This window comes from Salmo salar, chromosome 13 (assembly GCF_965601325.2).
Source record: "Salmo salar chromosome 13, fSalSal1, whole genome shotgun sequence".
Taxonomy (NCBI): Eukaryota; Metazoa; Chordata; class Actinopteri; order Salmoniformes; family Salmonidae; genus Salmo; species Salmo salar.
The window spans coordinates 83,578,760-83,585,730 of record NC_138303.1 but is presented as its reverse complement, the minus strand read 5'-3'; the positions used below and the strand labels follow the sequence as shown (position 1 = coordinate 83,585,730).

Sequence of the window (6,971 nt, the reverse complement as noted above, 5' to 3'; positions counted from 1 at the left end):
CCCCAGAAGCAATCAATCAAGCAATCAATCAGATTCCAAATTCTCCACCATGGCCAAGACCAAAGAGCTCTCCAAGGATGTCAGGGACAAGATTGTAGACCTACACAAGGCTGGAATGGGCTACAAGACCATCGCCAAGCAGCTTGGTGGGAAGGTGACAACATTTGGTGTGATTATTCGCAAATGGAAGAAACACAAAAGAACTGTCAATATCCCTCGGCCCGGGGCTCCATGGAAGATCTCACCTCGTGGAGTTGCAATGATCATGAGAACGGTGAGGAATCAGCCCAGAACTACACGGGGGGATCTTGTCAATGATCTCAAGGCAGCTGGGACTATAGTCACCAAGAAAACTATTGGTAACACACTACGCCGTGAAGGACTGAAATCCTGCAGCGCCCGCAAGGTCCCCCTGCTCAAGAATACATATACATGCCCGTCTGAAGTTTGCCAATGAACATCTGAATGATTCAGAGGACAACTGGTGAAAATGTTGTGGTCAGATGAGACCAAAATGGAGCTCTTTGGCATCAACTCAACTCGCCGTGTTTGGAGGAGGATGAATGCTGCCCATGACCCCAAGAACACCATCTCCACCGTCAAACATGGAGGTGGAAACATTATGCTTTGGGGGTGTTTTTCTGCTAAGGGGACAGGATAACTTCACCGCATCATTTGATGGGGCCATGTACTGTCAAATCTTGGGTGAGAACCTCCTTCCCTCAGCCTGGGCATTGAAAATGGGTCGTGGATGGGTATTCCAGCATGACAATGACCCAAAACACACGGCCAAGGCAACAAAGGAGTGGCTCAAGAAGGTCCTGGAGTGGCCTAGCCAGTCTCCAGACCTTAATCCCATAGAAAATCTGTGGAGGGAGCTGAAGGTTCGAGTTGCCAAACGTCAGCCTCAAAACCTTAATGACTTGGAGAAGATCTGCAAAGAGGAGTGGGACAAAATCCCTCCTGCGATGTGTGCAAACCTGGTGGCCAACTACAAGAAACGTCTGACCTCTGTGATTGCCAACAAGGGTTTTGCCACCAAGTACTAAGTCATGTTTTGCTGAGGGGTCAAATACTTATTTCCCTCATTAAAATGCAAATCATTTTATAACATTTTTGACATGCGTTTTTCTGGATTTTTTTGTTGTTATTCTGTCTCTCACTGTTCATATAAACCTACCATTCAAATTATAGACTGATCATTTCTTTGTAAGTGGGCAAAGGTACAAAATCAGCAGGGGATTAAATACTTTTTTCCCCCACTGTATATGTATGCAACAATTTCATATTTTTTTCTGAGTTACAGTTCATACAAGGAAATCAGTCAATTTAAATAAATTCATTTTGGCCCTAATCTATAGATTTCACATGACTGGAAAGGGGCGCAGCCATGGGAGCCAGGCCCAGCCAATCAGTTTTTTCCCATCAAAATGGCTTTATTACAGACATACACTACTGTTCAAAAGTTTGGGGTCACTTAGAAATGCCCTTGTTTTTGAAAGAAAAGCAAAAAAAAAAATGTCCATTTAAAATAACATCAAATTCATCAGAAATACAGTTGACATTGTTAATGTTGTAAATGACTATTGTAGCTGGAAACGTCAGATTTTCTTTTTTTCATGGAATATCTACATAGGCATACAGAGGCCCGTTATCAGCAACCATAGGCATACAGCAACCAACGTCCCACTGTTCTAATGGGACGTTGTGTTAGCTAATCCAAGTTTATCATTTTAAAAGGCCAATTTGAATATTAGGAAACCCTTTTGCCATTGTTAGCACAGCTGAAAACTGTTTTGCTGATTTAAAGAAGCAATACAACTGGCCTTTTTTAGACTAGTTGAGGATCTGGAGCATCAGTATTTGTGGATTCGATTACAGGCTCAAAATGGCCAGAAACAAAGAACTTTCTTCTGAAACTAGTCAGTCTATTCTTGTTCTGAGAAATGAAGGCTATTCCATGCGAGAAATTGCCAAGAAACTGAAGATCTCGTACAATGCTGTGTACTACTCCCTGCACAGAACAGCGCAAACTGGCTCTAACCAGAATAGAAAGAGGAGTGGGAGGCCCCGGTGCACAACTGAGCAAGAGGACAAGTACAGTAGAGTGTCTAGTTTGAGAAACAGACGCCTCACAAGTCCTCAGCTGGCAGCTTCATTAAATAGTACCCACAAAACACCTGTCTTTACGTCAACAGTGAAGAGGCAACTTCGGGATGCTGGCCTTCTAGGCAGAGTTCCTCTGTCCAGTGTCTGTGTTCTTTTGCCCATCTTCATCTTTTCTTTTTATTGGCCAGTCTGAGAGATGTTTTTTTTCTTTGCAACTCTGCCTAGAAGGCAAGCATCCCGGAGTCGCATCTTCACTGTTGACATTGAGACTGGTGTTTTGCGGGTACTATTTAATGAGGCTGCCAGTTGAGGACTTGTGAGGTGTCTGTTGCACCTGTGTAATGATCATGCTATTTAATCAGCTTCTTGATATGCCACACCTGTCAGGTGGATCGATTATATTGGCAAAGGAGAAATGCTCAATAACAGGGATGTAAACAAATTTGTGCACCAAATTTGAGAGAAATAAGCTTTTTGTGGGTATGGAACATTTCTGGGATCTTTTATTTCAGCTCATGAAGCATGCGACCAACACTTTACATGTTGCGTTTATATTTTTGTTCAGTGTATGTATATATATATATATATATATATATATATTAGTCCCATAGTGCAAAAACCTTCATAGATGTTGGTCAGTGTATACAACAACAAACAATCTCAAAAATGTGATATGGGTGGATATGAAGAAAAAGATCTGAGGTACCAACAAGAAACTCAATGTCCCAGGAACGCAAGCTATTTAGGATTATATCGTAATGTATTATGAGTCAATTGTGACCGACTCTCTACAAATAATAATGAGTAGTTATTTATGATGCAAGGTTCTTTGTCGATCAGTCAGTCAGCAGTCACCTGCAAGGTCATAACTAGTTACCACAGCCACAAAGTCATAAACCCCAGCTATTTCTACAATTTATCTTCTTATAATGTGATTTTAACCCAACCTCAAATTATGACCAAGCAAATTTTTGTTTACAGACATTTTTTACAATATAGCCAATTTTGACTTTGTGGCTGTGCTATCTAATGGAAAGCTGCCAGCAATGTCGTACAAGCCGAATGGCTCTGAGTTTTATTTTGAGGTATGAGAAATGAGCAGGAGGGCATGGGACTAAGGAGTGTGTAGTTTCAGTGGAAAAAGTGTAGTGTTTCAATTGTGGGGGTGGCCATGTTGCTGGGGATCAGAAATGTCCTGTGTGATTGACACCGGTTCAAGTTTCCAGGGTGATAGTAGTGCAGAATGTGTCATATGCTGAGGCAGTGAGGAAAGTAGAGGATGGAGGGCAAATTGTGAGGGAACCTGAGAGGATCCATGCGAGTAGTAGGTCAGTACAGAGTGACCCGAACCGTTTGTGCTTTACTAAGGTTGACTTCTTGGCGTTTATTGCTATGGTCATTAATTGTACCGGACAGATGAAAAGATAATCCCAGAAAATGTAATTGGTAGTAGCAGCAGCAGAGAGGTTTTTGGGTGTCAGAGATTTTAGTGCAGAAGAACTGTAGAGGGTTTTGAGAAAAGGGGTTCCAGCCTCCCAGGCCAACAGCCTGAAGTAGGATATGTTAGGGCCAAAGTAGTGGGAGTAGTAGTATAGGGTTAAATGGTGGCGCAATTTCCTTTTTCCCCCATTTCCCTTTTTTTGAGAACAAATGTGCAATGCATTTTCTGAATTGTGAAAGGCAGCAATACGCAACAAAGAGGCATCTGCTGGAACACCACACGAATAAGGAGGCGGCGGCTCCGGGTTTCCCGGATGTACAACAAATAGAGAGCAATAGTAATGGTGCCTGGGGTAGGTACTAACTCTGCCATGATTCGTTGACAAGGCCTATGGGAAAATTAAAGGAGTTTTATTAGGGTTTTATTTTTACTTTAGTTATTTTTGGAAATATTTTCTTAACTGTATTTTCTTAAAACTGCATTGTTGGTTAAGGGCTTAAAGACTTGTAAGTAAGCATTTCACGGTCAGGTCTACACCTTTTGTATTCGGCACATGTGACAAATACAATTTCATTGGATTTGATGTAACGTTAACATCATTGGAAATGTAGCTATTGGGAAAGTTTGCTATAATAACTCACCGTTTGGCCTAGTATAATAAGTATTTAATATCTTCTTTCTCTATCCTGAGTAGACGTGTTCCAAAGGGAAAGTGAGGGACACGCTCAATAACCTGGTCCTCTTCGGCAAAGCCACCTACGACAAACTGATCAAGGAAGTGCCCAACTACAAACTCATCACCCCAACTATTGTATCCAAAAGGCTAAAGGTCAGAGGCTGTCATCGCCAGAGCAGCCCTCCAGGAACTGCTGTCTAAAGGTATACCTCAAACTGGCTTCAGTCCTATTCTCTACCCTTCTTCCTCCTGAACATCAAATATTTAAAGGAATCGACCAGTGTAAGGAATATGGTCAAAAAAACCTCCTGCACAACTCTTTAAAGTACTTGAGGGGGAGTGAATGAATGCACATTCTGAGGGAAAGGGTAGAGAATTGGAACATAGCAAATTGCCAAGTTAAGAATGAATTTGGTTAATCAGTATGTAGCTTTGTATATTGGTTGCATACATGTGACCCATCTATTGGACATGTTCTGCTCCATGAATCTGCAGATTGAAGCCCACGGGAAGTAATTTGTTAATAGCCTCTGTGCTCCCTTAAATGTGCTGTGTATTCTTATCGAGCATATTCTTCCTATCTGCTTTCCACAGGTATGATCAAGCTGGTGGGATCTGTAGATTGCCGCCGTGTGCCAGAGGAGAGGTCTGCTGCTCTGCAGGATGTTTCCCGTGTGTGGGAGATCTTCACCTCCTACTTCTTCGAAGAGAGTGCTGTTCCCTGGTAACATCATAGACTACACTATACACAACCAAAGGCTCTTGTAAGAGCCATCCACATTGCAATAAGAGTATTTTTCCATTTACTTAGCTATGTCAACCACAGTTATTGAATTCCCAGTTTCTCTCCCTTTGATTTCTACTTCTCAGGTGAGGATGCTGTTTAGGTAAGGGTGATGTCTGTACAAAAACAAAACAGGCTCTTTTAAGAATTTTTTGGGAACAATTAGACACCCTATAACCCACACCTACACACTTGTGTATCAATCTGATTGATGGATTGTGTTGTTCAGGTATATTACTGTTGCTCCTTCCACCTTCAAAGAATAGGCAAGACGACCAACCATAGAGAATAGTACTTCATTATTTCTATAACTACGCTATATTGTTTGTACTTGTGTGTCTGTGCATGTTTATCAGTATAAAGTACTCTGCAGCCACTTAATGTGGACACCAGGTGAGGCCACACAAACAGATTCCCTTATTTTCTCAATAACAGTCTCTCTCCTTCACTTCATCCCGCTCCCCCTTCTCCCTAAATCCTCTAGGTTATATCAGCTGTGTCGGTGAACCCCTCCTGCATCTGAACTGGCTACATAGAGGGCACAGCATTATCAGAGGTGAGAGGTCACTTAGTTGGGTCAACAGGAAGTATTATTAAAGAGATGCTTTACATTGAAATACAGAGAGATGTACTAGTCCCAGAGTTAATGATCCAAGGTCAGTTTTGTATTTCACATCCTGATTATTATGACGACTAACAGTGTTAGAATAAAAAAAACACTACTTAATCATGCTGTCACTCTCTCCATCTGTCTCTCGTCTGCAGGTATGTTTTGATGTGAGAGAGGATGCCAACCCCCAGTCCCATCATCGCCACCTCACCCGCTCTTAAGATAAACTTTGGGCCAACTGGGGGCCCAAGGCTGGTTAGGAGACACCGCTAGAGACACTATTATGTAATTGTGATGAACTGAGAGAATTTTAAGTTTAGTAGCACTGTAATTCATTAATCATATGCTGTCTTCCCTGCTCCTCTGTTCTTACCTCTTTCCATTTCTGTCTTTTACACTCTCACACCTCTCTCCCCACCTCCTCTTTCTTCCTATATTTTTATAATGGACACCAGATGTGCATTGTAGTACAGATTGAAATTGTATTTATAATATTACAATAATAATATGTATAATGCATGTATTATGTATTTATAACACTTGGATAATGAACTTCTTTCAAAGCGTTTCACGTTCTCTGATTGAAATTAAGTCTCTCATTTAAATACTACACCTATCCTGTGTCCTCAGATCAATGCAGATGAAGGAAATTAGATATTGAGATTGACCGGTTTTAGAGTATTTACATGATGCATTGGAAGTGTAGTGTACTGTTTTTAAATTGTTTCTGTGTATATGAACTACAAATCAGCCTTTAATAGTAATGCCTGCCTCAGACCACTAGTTGATCAGCTAATGCCCAGTGTACACTAGCACGCGGTGCCGCGCGTTGAAACACAGCTTCCCATTAATTTTCAATGGAAGGAAAGCGGAGAGGGCAGGGGACCGTTGTGCGGCACGAAAGTGGCATGGGAGGCAGTGAAAAAGTTAATTTCCCAACGTCATGCAAATCACCAGTGGCGACCACTGGCGACCACTGGGCGATGACCAATCATATCAAGTGGTTCCCATGATGAATTTGACGCTATGCGATTACAAGGTAGGATACTTTATTCAGCAAAGATGGCTGACAAAAATACTTGGATGGAAGCAAATGGAAGTAAATATAACATAATGAATCGTGCAAAAACGTTGAGAAGAATATGTTAATGTTGAGAAAATGATTATGCATATTTTTTGGTCATAAAGTACATTTACGAAAATCACTATTTAGCAAGCTAGCTGACGAGCTAACATTAGCCATCTAGCTTTATGGGTGAGTATGAAATTGTAATTCTGGTTGTTTAATGTTTTAGGGACTCCTGAAACAACCAGCAAACCAGGCTGTTGTCTTATGAAACAGTGGATGTAA

The 6,971-nt window shown here is 41.4% G+C and overlaps 1 long non-coding RNA gene across 3 annotated transcripts; it reads left to right on the top strand.

The window, feature by feature from the left end:
- The first annotated feature begins 2,172 nt into the window (after positions 1-2,172).
- LOC106567910 (uncharacterized) lies at positions 2,173-6,186 on the top strand. Of its 3 annotated transcripts, none has more exons than XR_006758357.2 (4): positions 2,173-3,902; positions 4,245-4,429; positions 4,821-5,566; positions 5,776-6,186. It is a non-coding gene; the product is annotated as an uncharacterized LOC106567910 (long non-coding RNA). The 3 variants fall into 3 exon arrangements; XR_001320192.3 differs by having other exon boundaries at positions 2,173-4,056; XR_014380162.1 differs by having other exon boundaries at positions 2,173-4,429.
- Positions 6,187-6,971: the final 785 nt, after the last annotated feature.